Source organism: Pinus tabuliformis, chromosome 8 (assembly GCF_031772625.1).
Source record: "Pinus tabuliformis cultivar Carrire ecotype Pingquan chromosome 8, CPIR1, whole genome shotgun sequence".
Taxonomy (NCBI): domain Eukaryota; kingdom Viridiplantae; phylum Streptophyta; class Pinopsida; order Pinales; family Pinaceae; genus Pinus; species Pinus tabuliformis.
This window is the reverse complement of record NC_142294.1, coordinates 306,475,276-306,493,826: the sequence shown is the minus strand read 5'-3', so window position 1 is coordinate 306,493,826 and position 18,551 is coordinate 306,475,276.

The window sequence follows — 18,551 nt, the reverse complement described above, 5'->3', positions numbered from 1 at the left end:
GATAAAATACTGCATAATGCAATGTTTGACTCAGGTGCCTCTCACAACCTTATGCCAAAAGCTGTCATGGAAAGATTAAACTTGGATATAACAAGACCATACAAAGACCTGTTTTCTTTTGATTCTAGTCAAGTCAAGTGCTTGGGCCTAATAAAGGATTTATGTGTGTCCTTGGTTCAATTTCCAACAAAAACATTTTAATGGATGTTGTTGTTGCTGATATCCCACCCAAATATGGGATGCTCTTATCAAGATCATGGGGAGCCAAGCTCCAAGGCTCCCTGCAATTAGACATGTCATATGCAACCATCTCTGTCTTTGGACAACCAAAGAGACTTTATAGGGAAACACTCATGAAATATATGGTCAGCAGTGAAGAAAAGCCTCAAAATTTTCCAATATATGCTGTCCATTCGGACATAGACTCCTTCATCCTCTTCAATGACAGCGCAAGCTTCTCAAACAATGACATTAAAACCGAAACACCCATACGAGAACAAAACATTGATCAAACAAGTGGCACCTGCCAGATTTCAATCAGCCCAACAATACCCATTAACCCTCCTCTAGTTGTCAAAGATTGTCAAACAAATGATGAAATTATCCTAGGAGACAAATGGGAAAAGAAACCTCAACTCATGCTCACATTGCCATCCCATGAAAAGAATTTAAAATCTCCTGACCAGCAAGATAGTCTGTGGGTCCTAGAGTTTGATGGCTCAGTTAACAAGTTAGGGGCAGGAGCTGGAGTATGGATACATAACAAAGAGAAAGGCTGTGCAGAAGGCCGGGCTTATAGATTGAACTTTAAATGCACTAACAACATGGCAGAATATGAGGCTCTGCTACTAGGCCTCAAGATTGCAAAATCATTACAAGCACATAGCCTCTCAATCATGGGGGACTCTGATCTAGTAATTCAACAAGTAAAAGGGGATTTTGTCACCAATGACAAAAGATTAAGGTCCTATAGGTCTGCTGTAATTGAAATACTAGAAACTTTCTCCGAGTTTGTTCTCACAAAGATTCCAAGGGGCCACAATCTCCATGCTCACAGCTTGGCAACATTTGCCAGCACCTTCAAATTCCCACTACAACCCAACAATTGTTTCACAGCAGAGGTCAAATATAGGCCTTCTATTCCAAACAATGTCAAAGAGTGGCAAGTATTTGAGAATGACAGGCAAATAAACAACTTTTTAACCTTGCAACAAGAGTTTACAGGATTAAATATTGACCTTGAGACAGCAAGTCAATCTCAAATAGTTGATGGAGCAAGTCAATCACAATTACAGTTTCAACAGTCTGCCCACCCAATGTCACCTAGAACAGCCAAACAACTACTCAGTCCAACCATTTTCAACAAAGAAAACATTCAGCAAATTCACCAAATTGACTGTGAAGAGCTGAGCAACGCTGGAGATGAAATCATACAACTCAAAGACAATCTTCTTCCAGCAGGTCTTACCCCACTAGAGGATATTTTTGACTCAAATGATGTCCCCAGGAAACCAAAGATGCAGCCATTAGATGCAACAATTGAAGAATGTAACATTGGTACCGCTGACAAGCCTAAAATAATAAAGCTATCTGCTGCTTTGCCCCCTGACCAAAAACCCAAATATATTGATCTCTTTAAAGAGTTCCAAGATGTCTTTGCCTGGGGTTATGAAGACTTGAAGTCTTATGATACCTCTGTTATCCAGCACACCATTCCCCTCAAGCCTAATCAGAAACCATTCAAACAGAAATTGAGAAGAATCAATCCTGTGCTTCTTCCTTCCATTGAAAAGGAATTACAAAAAATGTTCAAAGCTGGTATCATAGCACCAATCAGGTTTTCTGAGTGGGTTTGAAATTTGGTCCCTACAAGAAAGAAAACTGGTGAGATTAGACTTTGTGTAGACTTAAGGAATTTGAACCTAGTGTCACTCAAAGACAACTACCCCTTACCCAAAATGGACCACATCCTTCAAAGAGTAGTAGGAGCCTCAAGAATATCATTGTTGGATGGCTTCTCAGGTTTCAATCAAATCCTGGTACACCCTGATGATCAAGACAAGACTGCATTTACTACCCCATGGGGTACTTTCAAGTATGTGAAGATGCCCTTTGGATTGAAAAATGCAGGGGCAACATTTCAAAGAGCAATGGACATTGCTTTTGCAAAGGAAATTCATGATTTCTTGGTCATTTACTTAGATGATCTTACACCCTTTTCAAAATCTGACCAAGAACACTTGAAACATTTGAGACAAATTTTCATAACATGCAGGAAATATGGTATTTCCTTAAACCCCAAGAAGTCATTATTTGGCTTGGAAGAAGGGAAACTTTTAGGACACATCATTTCGAAAGATGGCATAAGAATTGATCCAGATAGGATACAAGCTATCCTACAAATGCCTCACCCAAGGAATGTCAAGGAGCTGCAAGGATTCTTAGGAAAAATCAACTTTTTGAGAAGGTTCATCCCAAATTTAGCAGAGTTAATCAAATTATTAAACAATATGCTAAAGAAAGATTCAAAGGTCAAATGGACTGTTGAAGCAAAACAAGCTTTTGAAAGTATAAAATTGGCCTTGACTCAAACCCCAGTGTTAACTAACCCTCAGTTTGACAGAGACTTCATCATTTTCTCCTTTGCCTCCCAACACACTATTGCTGCTGTTTTATTACAGAAAGATGACCAAGGGAATGAAAAGCCCATTGCTTTTTTCAGCAGAGCTCTTAGGGATGCCCCCCTAAAGTACCAAATAATGGAGAAACAAGCCTATGCCTTGATCAAAGCCATCAAAGACTTTAGGATTTACATCCTTTACTCCCATGTTGTAGCTTATGTACCAAGTCCTATTGTCAAAGACATTCTCACACAAGAAAACTTAGAGGGAAGGAGAGGAAAATGGATTGCAAACATACTTGAATTTGACATTGAAATAAAGCCTACAAAGCTGATAAAAGGGCAAGGTTTGGCCAAGTTAATGACAGAAGCAAATTTCCAAGCTTTAGATATCAACCAAATGGACAGTGAAACAGAGCTGGCGACTCCAAAGATCAATGTAGCCTTTGAACAATCTCCATGGTACTCTGATATCTGTTATGTGTTACAAAACCTGTGTGCTCCCCCAGGACTGTCCAGAACTAAGTCTAGGTTCCTAAAAATGAAAACATATAAATTTTGTGTGATAGATGAGAGTCTACTCTGGAAAAACCATGAAGGTATTTTGCTGCACTGTCTTCTTGAGAGTGAAACTGACAATATCATGCAAGAATTCCATGCTGGAGACTGTGGTGGACATCTGTACTGGAAGTCCACTGTGGACAAGATATTAAGGGCTGGTTATTACTGGCCCACTATGTTCTCTGATATGAAGAAATTCACAACATCATGCCACAAGTGCCAACTGTTTGAAGGCAAAAGACAGTTGCTGCCACTCCCTTTGAGGCCCATTGCAACAGAGAGACCTTTTCAACAATGGGGCTTGGATTTCATTGGAGAAATCCACCCCTCATCTTCAGGGCAACACAGATGGATTCTAACAGCAACAGACTACTTCACCAAGTGGATTGAAGCTGCCCCATGCAGACAAGCAAATGATTCAGTAATCATTCAATTTTTGGAGAACAATATACTGGCTAGATTTGGCTGCCCAGACAAGATAATAACAGACAATGCTGCTGCCTTCAGATCCAAGAAGATGGTCAATTTTTGCCATAAATTTCACATTACTTTGGGCCATTCTACAGCTTACTATCCTCAAGGAAATGGTCTTGCTGAATCATCAAACAAAAGCCTGATAAACATCATAAAGAAAGTGCTGGAAGAGAACAAAAAGAACTGGCATAAGAAACTAGTAAATGCTTTATGGGCAGACAGATTAACCACCAAAAGATCAATTGGGACCAGCCCATATGAGTTAGTCTATGGATTAGAGGCCAGATTTCCTTCATCACTAGGAGTGCCAGTTATGAAACTTCTACAAGAAAGCCAAGCAGAGCCAAATGACATGCAAAGAAGGATTAACCAGATAATTTGTCTACAGCAGACTAGAGAACAAGTTTTCAGCAGAGTGCAGATACTACAAGAGAAACTGAAAAAGGCCTTTGACAGAAGAACTAAAGCTGAAGATTTCAATGTAGGGGACAAAGTTTTAAAGTGGGATGCAAGAAGAGAAGAGAAAGGAAAACATGGGAAGTTTGATTCTTTATGGAAAGGACCATTTGCTGTCCAAGCAGTACAAGGTAATAACACCTACTTCCTAAAAAGCTTGACTGTAACTGAACTGGATGAAGGTCCTGTCAATGGCAGGATGCTGAAGCACTATTTTGACTGTTCACTATGATAGAAATTCAGAGGTTCATTGTATATATGCAATTGTACATATTCTTTTTGATTTAAATTATATAAAGAGGTTTTCCCAAATGCTGCACCTAGCAGCAACAGGCAGATAGAATCAGAGGTTCTCCAAGAAAGAAACACACTATTTTGACAGATTATATGCAGCAGATTTTAAAGACAAAGATGGGCAGTCAAGCAACAAGGCAATCTGACCTGCTGTTCTTGGTCTTTCAAAAGAAAAACCATCCCCATGTGGAGCCACTGTTGGATACCTATAGTAATAGGTTTCATATTTCATGATTGGCAAGAGAAAAGCCAAATATGCTCTGCTTTGGTATCCCAAAGATCCCATATTTCCTAGAAAGCAAGAGCTGGGTAAAGTGTTTCAAGTATTGAGGACCTTATTTCAATTTTTGTGGATGATTCAACAGTTTAATCTGGATCATGCCATGTTTCAATTTTGAGTTGTAGAATAGAGAAAGAGGTCTGTCCAAACAGCTTAATCTTGGCAGACAAGTAGTTCAGGTAGAGAAGCAAAGGTTCCCAAAAGTTTAATCTGGGACCTTGGAAGACATAAGGGTAGAAGTAGATAGAGAAAAAGAGGAAAAAGCCAAAGAAAAGAAAAGGCAATTGAGGGTTGCAAGTTCAAGTGCCCCTCCAAGAAGAAACAAAAAAATGCTAGGCAAAATAGTTGGGTAGGCAGTTGTGGTTGCAGAAAGAATAAGATCACCATTACACAACTATCAATAGGTCTCTTGCCAAGGCAATTAATCTATCAGCAAGCAAAGTGGTGAAGTCCATGAAATTACAGCAAAGAGCATCACTAACTTCCTCTCTTTCCCTCTCTACTCCATCACTAACACCCCCTTTCTAAATTCCCCTCCTTCATTCATATTAACTCCTAATTCTACTATATAACCTCCCTTATCTTACCCCACCCCTAATATTATTAACACTAAGGTGTATAAAACCCCAAATCTTATGTATATTCCCTCCCCTAGGCATAATAGCCGTGTATTTTTCAAAAGGGGCCAAATGGCATCTGGCCACTTTGGTGAACCTATTCCACCCTTTTTCCCCTTTGCTGCAAGTCAATTTGCCTTCAAATCACCTCTGCATTGCTAAAACCCACTTTCCAAACCCATTTTGCCTATAAAACCTTTGCAAAGGTCAAATGCCCGCCTCTGGCACGTTTCCCAATCCTACCGCATTGTGGTTCAATCAAAACATTTGCAAAAACCCACATAAAACCCACAAATTTTAATTTTTCCGCCCGCAATATCAATGGCGCTTGTTTCTCCTCCGCCAGCCGTCGGATCAAGCCCATCAGATCCGACGGCCTACAGCAATATCGGAGCGCCTCCCGTGGCCGCACGTTAACTTCCGGGGAAGTGACGTTGCGCCTCGTCACGCCTCCTCCACGCGTCGGGCGCTAAACCATCTCGGAGCCCGCTCTGACATCCTCCGCGCCGTACCTTAACCGCCCCGGGAAACCGCAACGGTTAAGGCCTTAACCGTGACCGCCGCACGTTAACCGCCACCTACCCGCCGCTAATTCGCCGCCACGTTTGCCTGCCCGTACCCGCTTATGTTATTGGCCCACCTCACTGCTGACTGGACTGCCACCTCGCTGAACCTTTGACCAGTCGCCCACTGCCACGTCGCCCGATGACGTCAGCTGACGTCACCTCACCATGACCCACCAATGACGTCATGCTGACGTCAGCAGAAAAAAGCGCCAAATGGTAAAATGACCCATATTTACCAATTTTTCCCGTGTTTTTACCATTTTCACTGTGTTTTTTACTGAGCGCTCTGCTTGACCGTTTGAACTCGAATTTTCGCCAACCAGCCGATTAGCCCGGGCGACCTCCTCAAAAAAGCACCTGTGCACCTGTGTTTCAACCTCTGCTCGTCGAATTACAGGTATTTAGACCATTTCGCCCTCCATACGACCTTCATTAAGCTCAAAATTTCTCACAGGGATAATAGAACCATAAAAACTATATTTACACCGTTCATTCCCCTTCATTCCTCCAGCATTGTCATTGTGAGGGCCAAGAAACACTGGCAGAGCTCTAGAAACCTGCAATTCCCATTAAACCTCTGTAATTCTGCGTTTTCCCGGCAGAATTGCTAATAGACATAATTCACCCGGTTATAGAGTTCAATTACACCGCAGAGAGGTTCTATCACTAGACTCCAGTAGTATTTCAATTGCTACTGAGAGAATTCCCCTTGAATACTCAAAACCTCAACTGTTTCCACAGAAGACTGTCTCCAGACTGTGTTTTCACCATTCCACCTGTCTATTTGCAATTCTGGTAACTTGAACAGCTATGGAGACCCCTATTGCACTGAACATTAAGCCCATCAATGCACCTCACCAAGAACTAGCATGGAAAGCCCTGGGGGACATGGACTACCAAATGCTGGATTGGTTTCCCATGGGAACCAAGTATAATGTGTTAATGCTGAATGAACTAAGAGCCCAGCACCTCAGTGGAGCAGATATCTTGGGGATTTGGGAGTCAAATTTGCCCATATACAACCTTCCCCAAGTCAATCCAATGCCAGAGCTCATTTACAGCTGCCAGGAATGCTATGACCCCAGCCAAAGGGCAGTCATAAGCCCCACAGCCTAGTCCTGTTCCACATCACCCCAGAGAGCATAAACCAGATGCTGCACTTCAGTACAGCCAAGAAATTGACCCCTCTGTCCATGCAGAATCTGATTAACACAGGGATCAAGCTGTCCAGTGACCAGATTATCAAAATTAACCAACTGTTTGTCACACCAAGCTCAGAAACAGTCAGAACCCCTCCTATTGGGTACCGTTATCTGAATGAGTTGGGCAGAATGCTGGTGGATCTGATTAGCTATGTCCTAGGGTTCAGGGGGCTGGAAGATGTAGATGAAAGTCTAATGGCAATGCTGTCCATGTTTGCCCCTGGTAAGCCTCCAGCTGTGCAGTATGACTATGCAACCTACATAGCAGAGAAAATCCATGATCAGTTCATGAATCTGAAGAGGGAGAGACTGTTCAGGTACTCCTCATATATCTATCATTTATTCCTTTTCTATCAGCCAGCTACCTTCTCTGTTCCTTTGAGGCCACTCAATGCCCAAGGAAGCCCAAGATCAGTTGTTTTCTGGACCTCTGTGTTTCATTTTACCTCAGTATCACCCTATACATACTGTGAGTTCATTGATTTATTTGTTCATCCGGCCCTAACAGTTCTGCAAGGCTCTCCTCCTCCTAGATTAACCGATGAAATGAGGAGGATTCTACATCTGAACAAATCCTACAATATTGGCAACTGGTACTTCTACCAGAACCACACAGTCATTAGGATATATGGCTGTGAAATGAACCCATTTAGGTTGCCAAGGTATGTCCCCATGAGGCTTTTTGCCTTGGAGTATTTCAGGCAGTTTGGGAACTCAGATTACCTTCATTTTCAGAGTAGGAACAAGAAGTCACAACTGAAGGTAAGAAGCCAGCTAGGTTCCTTCCTGTATAACAAGAAAGAGGAAGGATGGAAAGAGGCACACAGCATGCTGGAAGGCCTCAGATTGCAGACCAGTTTTGAGTGGATTCCTTATGACCCCAATCATACTATCTCCCTCAGGAGAATTAGATACAGACTGGGCAACTATGCACATAAAAGACAACCTGAAATAGAAAAGTATGCCAATGCACTAGATTGGGAAGAGGGTACACTAATAGAACAACTCACTGAGGTAGAATTGCTTGAGAAAGAAGCCAGGAATGTACAAAAGGAAACTGACTTGGAAACTTGTGGACAGGTGCCCCACTCCTACAGAAAGCAAAGTGGAACAGCTGCTGGATCTTCAGCAGCACAGCAGCAAACCACTGAGAAGACATCCCAGGCAGCAAGCAAAGACAAAGGTAAACAGGTGGAACAGCCACCTGTATTGACAGAGGAACAAGTGGACACCTTGCTACAACAGCAAGAAGAAATGGAACAGCAAGAACTGGGGCAGCAACAAGAAAAAGCACAGTCCAGTGAACAGCCCTTGCAGCAGGAAAAGGGGACAGATCAACCTGGTAATACTGAGCAGCAGCCTCAAACAAAGGTGCCTCCCAGGACAGACACCAATATTGACACATCAGTCCTCCAAACACCACAAAAGGAGGATGTGACAAGGAAAAGGGAGAGAGAGACCCCCCACACCTCATCTTTCATCAGGGGAGAGAAGAGACAAAGACTAAATGACTCCCAAGAGGAGGACATAGCAGTAAGGCAGGCCATGGGCATGGGCCCACCCAGTGGAGAACTTTCGGCCAGCTCATCCCAGCGAGGACATGACATGACTATGGGAGGAGAGGTCAGCTCCTCCGGTCAAACCAGAAAAGGACAGTCAAGTATAAAACAACAATTCATTGACATAAAAAGGAGGAGTGATCCAATAAAAGTGCAGCTATATGATCACTTGTTGAACCTAGCTCCTAGCAACCAGCAGAGACTCATGTCTGCTTTCGATGTGAGCGAAGGCAAAATGATAATGAGCCACTTCATGCCTACAGCTTTGCAGCCTCAGTCCACCTCGGACTATCTAAGAACCAACATGGAGGTTCTTGCCAAAGACATACACCCCATGGACAAGATTGAACTGCATAAGCAGACTGGTGAAATGGTGTATGCCTCCCTGGCAGATGAGACATTAGAGAATTATAAATTAAAGAGCAGCCTGGACAACACAGCTTCTCAGCTGGAGTTAGAAAGAGCTTCATCACAAGCCAAGGACAATAGGATCAAGTCCTTGGAAGAGGTAATCATAGAGATAGGGCATGACCCTAAAGATGTCAAAGGCATCCAAGAGCTCCTGAAGATAAGGGATGCAGACATGGCAGCCCTAAGAAAGAAAATCAAACTCTCGGCCACCATCCATCCACAGACAGATGAAGTTGCCCAGCAAAGGCAAGAGAAAGATGCTACAGATCTGCTGGTGTCCTTATACAAAGAGCTGGTCAGGACTCAGGACCAGCTAGGACAAACTGAAGCTACAAAGGCAGCACTACAGGAAACACTGAAGCAAAGAGAAGAGGGCCAACCCTCCCAGCCTCCTCCTGTCATAATAAATCTTGAGGAAACCCCTCCAAAGATTACTCCTCCTCCTCAGCAAACAGAAACTACAGCACCATCCACAGCAGCAACAACTACAACATCAGAACAGGCTGCTAGCTTAGACATGCAAAAGCTGCAAGCTGAGATCCAAGCCATGGAATCTCAAATGAAAGAGCTGGATGAGCTTAAGAAAACCTTGACTAAGGTAAATGAAAGGTTTGACAAGAGCAAACAGAATGAGGCAGCCAAGGACAGAGAGGTAAAAGCTCTTAAGAGAAGAATTGCTGAACTAGTGAAGGAGCTTGCACTAGAAAAGGTGACAGCTGAAATGAAAGCAGTGCTATGGAGCAACATTGGAAGGTCCATTGCCAAACAGTGGCAATATATTGAGACCATGGATGAGCAAATGGTGCTCATCACTAAAGCAAACAAAGAAATACAGAGAGCCAGGGCGAGCCTTGGACACATGCCAGAAGCTGCTACTGGGATAATCAATACTCTGAACTATAAGACTAGCTCTCAATTAGCTGTCATGGGAATCACCAACAGGACAGAAACAATTGCTGTAGCCAAAAGAGTCATTACATTGAGGAACTTGGTTGGAACACTGGAGAGGAGGACACAGGATATGCAAACTGAAATCAACAGATTCCTGGAGAAATTCGTGGCACTACAGAACAGAGGCCTCCCCAGCATTTTAAGCAGTGTAGGAAGACTGCTCACCCTAGAGAATTACAATAAGAGAATTGATGCCCAGGCAGTAGCAGAGATTGCACAACCGCCCAGCACTTCAGCAGAACCAGGGCCAGCCACCGGGCAGAGTATGTATGACAGAGTGGAGAACCTGTTTTTCCTCATGAATGAAGTTGACCATCTGTTTGATACACCACCTAACTTCTTCAAATTCACAGAAGCAGATGAAACTCTAGGGGCAATCTTAGCACACCAACTGCCCACACAGGATGCCTGGAGAAATTTGACACAGACAGTTTTGTCAGGCCAGAATCAGTAACGCCATTTCTACAGGCAAATAAGCATACATGCGCAGGCACAATTTTGAAGAAAGAGATCTACAGGGAAGAGGCAGAAGCTGAGCCAACTCAGCAGGACCATTAACTCGCCACAAGCAGCAGTCACAATCACAGGTGACAAGTCCAGGATACAGCGTACAAAGCCTTAAAGATAGATCTTCCAGCATTTATTCAGAATATCTCGACCGACTTAGCTGTTCCCAAAGGCTAAAATATCTTCTGACAGAGCATTAAAATGCCTGTACTCTGTAATCAATGCTGCATTAAATTTTGATCTTAATATCTTAAGTAGTTGGTAAGAATGTAAAATCTGAGATAACTCAGAACTCAGATATTTTGTAAATCACCGCAAGTATATATTGACCCTTCACAGCAGTTGAAGGGGTTGTTGTTATTTTCTTTTGAAAAGCTCTAGCTCGTTGTAATATTTTCAGAGAATTAATACAAAGGAAGAATGGAATTTCCAAGGCTTGGTGTTCTTTGATGTATTGTGGTGAAAGATGAATGTTACAGGATTCCAGGGTGTTGCATAAAACAGCAAGTATTCTCAATTCTCTTTGTTATGTGTTTTTGAGTTTTTTGTTCTCTTTTGTTGTTCAAATGTTTTTACACTTGATAGCAAGGTGAAAGGATAGTCCCAGGATTTAACAATGTTTACCCTGGACTCAAACTGAGCTATTATACATGTTTTCCTCAGATACAGTGACAGAATTGTAATTCTTAATTGCTGCATTTCAAAACTGTGTCTTTTACTGTGACAGTCATTCTCAGGGATTCAATTTTGCCCCTAAGACCTCTGTTTTCTCCTCTTAAAGCTGTCTGTTGGGAACATATAGATAACAAGTGAAAATTCTTAAATGCTTTCACTGTTTGTATTACCTGTTTCCAGTAATTTAATCAAAAAACCTGTTCTATTAAGCACTCAAATGGCCCTGTAAGTTCCATCTTTCATCTCAAAGTTTCAAACACATATAGCCACAGACTCCATTGCCCAATGGTACTCAATCTCTCAGAAAACTACTTCACTAGAACCTAAAAGGAGTTTCATCAACCAAAACATAAGCAAAAAACCAGTACATAATAGCTAGCCTAAAACCCTATCACAAACAGTTACAAATCATAAAGAGAGAGCCCTCTCTGATCACAGTTTGGCTAGAAACAGTGATCCGAAGATTGGTTAGTGGTTACCCCGGCCGTATTCCCTTGGGAGTCATAGGGAACAACCTGGGTGTTAACACATTATACACTCATTAGCAACAATAAATCTATTTAATGTTATTGTGACTAAAATATAATTCATTGAATCTAAATAACAAGCAATTCAACTTGCAGTAAATGTACAGATTTTTGAACAAGAAAAGTACAAATTGTTTATCTAATATAATGAGGCAATTTTGATTTCAAAAATTGTAGAAATATGTTAGAAACATACCAAAGAATGCTAATGAATCAACCAAAAATAAATAAATGATATTTATATTAATAAACAATTTGCAAATTTGCTTTACTATTTTGTTAACTCTTTTGAAGACGAAAGTAATTATTGTTGCAGTACTAGAAAAGTGGAGTTGTTCTTTATTAAAAAAGCTAACTAGTTTTTGCAGGAAAAATATTATTATAGGGATCAGAGAAAAACTCTGGTGAGATGTTTCAAATTTAAAGAAATGTTAGTTTATATTATATAGTGGAAGAAAAAAGACTTAGTGAAGTTTGAAAGAAAATTGCAAATACATCATCACATTATGAATAAATGCATAAATAGAACAAAAAAAATTGGTTTAGATGCCAAAGGTAGAAAAACCCCACAATAGGCATGTAACATACCCGGTAACCTCGCATGAAAATACATGGAGTTATAAAAAATTTACACAATTTACCCACAGGTAAACTATCCAAATTACTAATCAAGATTCCTCATTAACCGTTTGTTAGAATCTTCATCATTACATAGAATAACTTTCAGTGGAGGAATAGTAAGTTGCATAACCATTAACAACCATTGTTGTAGTAGATTAACATAAACTGTATGAAGTGACCTTGCATCTATTTCATGACTCCCTTAATCAAATTAATTAATCACATACTTGACATTATGAAAATCACATCAAGCAAGGAATCAACATCATTAAACTGACACAATAATCAATCACAACATGGAACATCGATATACCCTGGAAACCCTATAGGGTGAAAACTAGCAAATGTTTAATTTTATTATTAAACGCTTGTGAGGGTGTTCACCCCTCACTCAATGGCTTATAAGAGAGTCCATCCCTTAACCATTGTCATTAAATATTACAAAGAAATATCATTAAAATAAAACATAACTAGCTAAAAGCTATTACAATCATCATGAAACCATTTACCCACAAATCACCACTCTTTATATCCTTGTGGCATGATTGTTCCATCAGTGGACCATCCTGTAGCTCGTACTCATCTGCATGGACCATTAGTTCTTTATCTGCCACAATGTTAAACATAATTTATCTTTTGCAAAAATCACCATCATTTCCTGTCATTGTTGTTGTCAACAAGCTTTGGTAACATGATTAGATAAAGCATTAATCAATCAACAATCAGTCTTTAAAAGCAATATTTTAACATCTTTTCATGTGCATATATGAGATGTAAATATAATATCACAACATGCTTCTTCTAAAAACATTGTGCATGTATAAACAAATAATTATCAAGCACGTCAAATAATTACCACGTTACTATGATCATTCTCGCACGAGCACACGTTCATATCCAAAGAAAACCATCACAACCATCCATTTCATTTAAAGGATACTAGCAACTTATTTTTGTTTTTCCATGCATGTAATTAGATAAAAACTTATTCAAAGAGAGTTAGCCCCTTAGCTTCTTCTTTGTGCATGTAACTAAGTAATCTTTTCAATACAATAGATATTATTATTGTTACTATTATGCATGCAAATGCATGTCCCCTTCTAAGAGAAAACTAACATAATAGATACCATTATCATGCATGCAAATGCAAGTCCCTTTTCCAAAAGCATCTTTCCCAAGATAGAGCTATTTACAAAGTCTATTGTACACACAAATACATGTTTTGTTCTAAAATAAAACTAATGTGTTAGTTATTATTTTGTGCGGATATAAGTATATTTCCAAAGGAAAGCTAATGCATTTATTCCATGTGATTACTTGTTTCTCTTCCAAGGTCTAACATAATGATTATTCTTTTCTACACGCAAATTCTGGTTTCTCTTCAAAAGGCCTAACACAATAATTATATACTTTCCATGTATAATTCTTTTTAAAGAATCCAGCATCATAGGTGTACTTTTCATGGATGCAAAGATCATCTCCTTTCAAGAGATCAAACACAATATTTCTGTTTTTCGTGCAAGCAAATAACATATTTCTTTCAAGAAATATCAAGCATAGTAGTCTATTTTGGTGCATGCAAAGAATTTATTTCTTCTCAAGAAATATCAAGCATGGTAGTTCTATTTTGTGCATATTTCTCATCAAGAAAATCTAATAAAATAAGCACATATTCCTCTTAGGAGTCTAGTGATTCTCTTTATGAATCTAATGCATAAGAATCATGTGAATAACTTCAAAGGAATTAATAGTCTAGCTTCCAAAACATAATTCCATGCAATCACTTTTCTTTTAATAAATCAACTCACTTTATTTTTTCTCATGCAATGCTCACATGCATTTTTTATGAAAAATAACATGACTTCTTAAATCTTTTTGTGCATGAAATTGGTGTTCTTTTAACACAATCTCCTTTCCTTCTATGCATACAAACACACTATCTTTTCTGAAAACAAACATGGGTTCTTTTCTATATGCACATGTTTTATAAGCAAGTTTCCAAGAAAATAATCTTGGTTCTTATAGTTTAATGCACAATAATTCATACGTTTTTCTTTCCAAAGAATTAGCACAAATAATTTATCTTTTACGATAGTGTTTCTAAATAACCTCGCTAATCTTTTTTGTACAACAATTAATATGCACTCTTTCCTTTTATTTTTCAAAGAAGTTATTATTTGACTGCATGTTGTAGAGAATCTTGTAGATCCACAAGCTCATGCAATTTACTAAAGCACAAGACAATAATCTACTTCTACTTTCAACCAGCATAAACCAATATATCGATGAAAACAATATGAACAAGAACAAGACAAATCAATGGCACATAACACAAGATGTATCTGGGGAAAGCCACTGCAAAACCCTGCTATTTGTATTGCATATATCAGAAATATGAGTGAATATAGAAAGCTTGTTCTCACGGGAACAATTTCGCACAAGTATGCTCAACTCTCTCAGCTCATAAGCTAGCTCTTGGCCAAACCCTTAGCCAATTCTGCAACTCTCCAAGCCCCTAATCTCTTGCGTAATTCCTAGGATGAATAGCATGTATTTAAAGGGAATTCATGCTTCAAAAACTGTGCAATCCAAACATAGGATCAATCTCTAATGCATGCATGATATTTACACTCAAGTAAATAATACCAGTGATAGTATATTGTCCTGCACTCTAGTCTCAATTGGGTCTTTCTCTTAACTGACATGCATGAGTTTCTCATGAGGGAATCTTTAGTTAACTGGAGTAGTACTAGTGGATGCACTTAGTGCACCAACTAACTGTTAGTCCTCTATTAGTTCCAAAAACAATTTAGAACTAATTTAACTGAAATTAACTTAGTAAACTGAGTGATCTAATTTCCAACTCAATTTAAACTCATATTGGACCCCTAAAACTTAGGGAGAACATATACATGACTACAAAAAGGCTTCCAACTCGAAATTCCTAATCTAATTAAGTTAATTAAACTTAATTAACTATTTACAAGTTGCTATGAGAATAGAATTTGATTGTAATTCTCAATTTAATTCAAGGACAAATTAAACTTGAATTTCTTGTTGCCATTTCTCAACACATGCAAGAGATATATTTTCTTTCAAGAACTTATTCTTCTTATTGCATGCAAATGTATATATTTTATTTTCAAAATATGACATGTATTTCTATCTCTTACATGCAAAGTTTCCATGTATTATTTTCCAAGAGCTATTTCAAATGACTAAAAAAAAAACATATATTTATTTATTTTTCCAAAAAAAGTAACCTGAGTTCTTATCTTTGTATGCACAAAATGAACTCTCTGTGTATTCACAAAATTTCATAAAACTATTTCAAGAAAACTGATAAACCCTTCAATATTTTCAAGGTTTTAATTATTACTCTTCTTATTTTCTTAAGAACTCATGCCAATATTTCCAAGAATTAAACAGATTAATTCACCTACCTCACTTACCCAAAGAAATTTGGTTCAACGTACCATGGACGAAGGGAAGAAAATAATTATTGAACGAGAAAGAAAACGTGAAAACTGAATGAGTGAGCTTTATTATTGTGAATTGTGTTCTCCTTGAAGCTTTGAATTTCTTATGCCTCAGGTGCAAAGCATGTTCAACTATCATAATGGGCAGCGAATCGACTATTAACATCCAAATTTTTTTAATAGGGATATTACAAGGCAAGAGTCTCGAAACTACAATATTCGAACTAGGAAAATACCCATGACAAGTCTCGCGATGTCCACATCTTAAATGTCGTACAGTGGTATAAGTTTTTTTTCTTCAGTTAAGGAGGTAAATAAGTGTATATTAAATAAATTGCCATTATAAAAAATAACAAATTTCATATTAAAATATAGTAGAAAATAGTAAGTTTATACTTGCTAAAAATAATAAATTTCCATAACAAAAAATAATAAATTCTTATTTATAAATATTTATAAAATATTTAATTACTAATGTTTTCTATTTGAATTTTTATATAATGGTTTTTTTTTCAAATTTGGTAAGTATCTTGGGAACACTCTAATGCTCTTTTCCACAAGTAACGAAATCGAAATTGTGAACTAAAAGTTTGGGTGTGTTGCTCCCCTCTTGTCTATTTTTTGAATTGAGTAGAATGTGCACCTTTCAACTGGACAAACATAATCTACACTGTAAACAACTCTTTGAAAGTGTGTTTTCATTGGGATCCACTGAAACGCTAAATCTACCACGAGAGATTTAAGTTGTTTTAGTTATTAATTAATAATGTTGTTATTTTTCATTTTTAAAAATATATTGTTTTTTGGTGGTTTATTTTGTAGAATTATATAATTTTCCATACATGTATAATATTTTTAATTGTTTTAATTACTAAATAATTAGTTTAAGAACATAAAAAGTAAATATAGATTTTTTATTTAATTTTTTAATATTTTAATTTTGAAAGATCTATATTTTCTATTTTTTTCATATTGAATTTTAGGTCATCCAATTTTTTCCCTATAATTCGAATTCAAATTTAGTAACTATGGTCTTCAACGGTCGATCGGTTATTTCGGCCGGCCGGTTGTTGGCGCATCTCAAATGGTAAAGATGCAGCAAGATGGATACGACGTCTCACTGCACACCGATTCGAAAACCTCTCCAATACGATAGACTGCAGTGTTATAACAATTTTGTATACACTGCACATGAGTGCATGATGTGGCGGTCGGCGCAGTCGGTTTGCACGCTCCCCGCCACGTTCGAGTCCTGTGGTGCTGCGCGCTGCAGTGTATTTGATCCCAGCTTGATATGTACCGCTGCGTCTGCAGCATATTCGTTGTAATGTGAATCCCAATGTGACGACTGTCAGTTACGTATAGTTCTGACACATATATGTAAAGAAAAGAAAGCCCATATATACTTCTAAAAAAAACTAACCCCTCCCATCAAAAAAACAAAAAAACAAAAACAAAACAATTTTGTATATACATTAATGAAACTCATTTCGCTGACGTTCATTTTTGAAATTCATAGTGGGCATGTCACGGCGAATCTACGTCAACTGTATAAAAACTCAAAAACTTAAGAGTTTACAAACATGAAATTTTTTAGCTGTAGGGGCAAAACTAATGAAAAAACGGATTGCTATATATCAGTTACAGTGACATAATAATTAAGAAATTATGGATGGATATCAATCTCGATCTATTTAAATTTAGATTTATAAAATATTAGAAGGATCAAATTTTTTAAAAGTGTATTTTTTTTTTATCACTTAATTTCATTTCATGTGATGTATTAAATTTGTATATTAATAAATTTAAAATGATTGAAATTAGTTTAATTTTTTTAATATATATATATATATATTATATTATTTGAAATTGACTCAATTTATAAACAATAAAAAATAAAAATCAATTTTTTAATACGATGTTATATTTGTTTATAACAATTTCTTTATTAATCTTATCGGTGTCAATATAATAATTATTTCAAACCATTTTAATATCAACTATCAAACAATGTTTATGTTCTCTTTCTCTATTTGACTTAAGCAATTACAAAAATATGTTTTAATACTAATTAAAATTTATTAAAAAATCATATGGATGGCTAATTTTTATTTATTTTTAACATAAATGGGTAAGGTCTATTAAAATCTGCGTCTGGATGCAACAACTACACGACAAATCTGGTGCACTTCTTCTTCTTGCAGAGGATCCTCCAAGGAGGGACTAACAAGTGTTTCAAAAATACAAAATTGAATACCAACTGCTACAAAAGGCCTACATACATAAACATTACAAAATTGGCTGAGTAAAAAGACATTTACAATATGAGATCATCTGAAAAAAGGAGAGAAAACTTCTTCTGGAGGCCTATTGAGATCAAGTTGTAATTTACCTATGGGTCAGCTAGAAGTTGTGCTTGTGGGGTATTGGTTTTCATTTACCTCAATCTGCAACTTCAAGTCATTCAACTGCCTATGTAGTGTATCAATTTCATCATCTTGGTGAGTTATTTTATCTTTAAGGGACTGAATCTCATCCATAAGAGAGATGGAGGTTGTCATCTGCTGATGAATTTTCCAATTAATTTCCATATTTTCTAGATGCAAGGATTCGATTTATTGTAAGCACATTTTACATTCATTGTTTCCCCCTGCTACTACTAAATTTCCTTTCTTGGTCGACATTGATAAGTTGCAGGAGAAAAGGCATTAGATGATAGGGCGTAGAGGATTCATGGGTCCAATTGAAAGA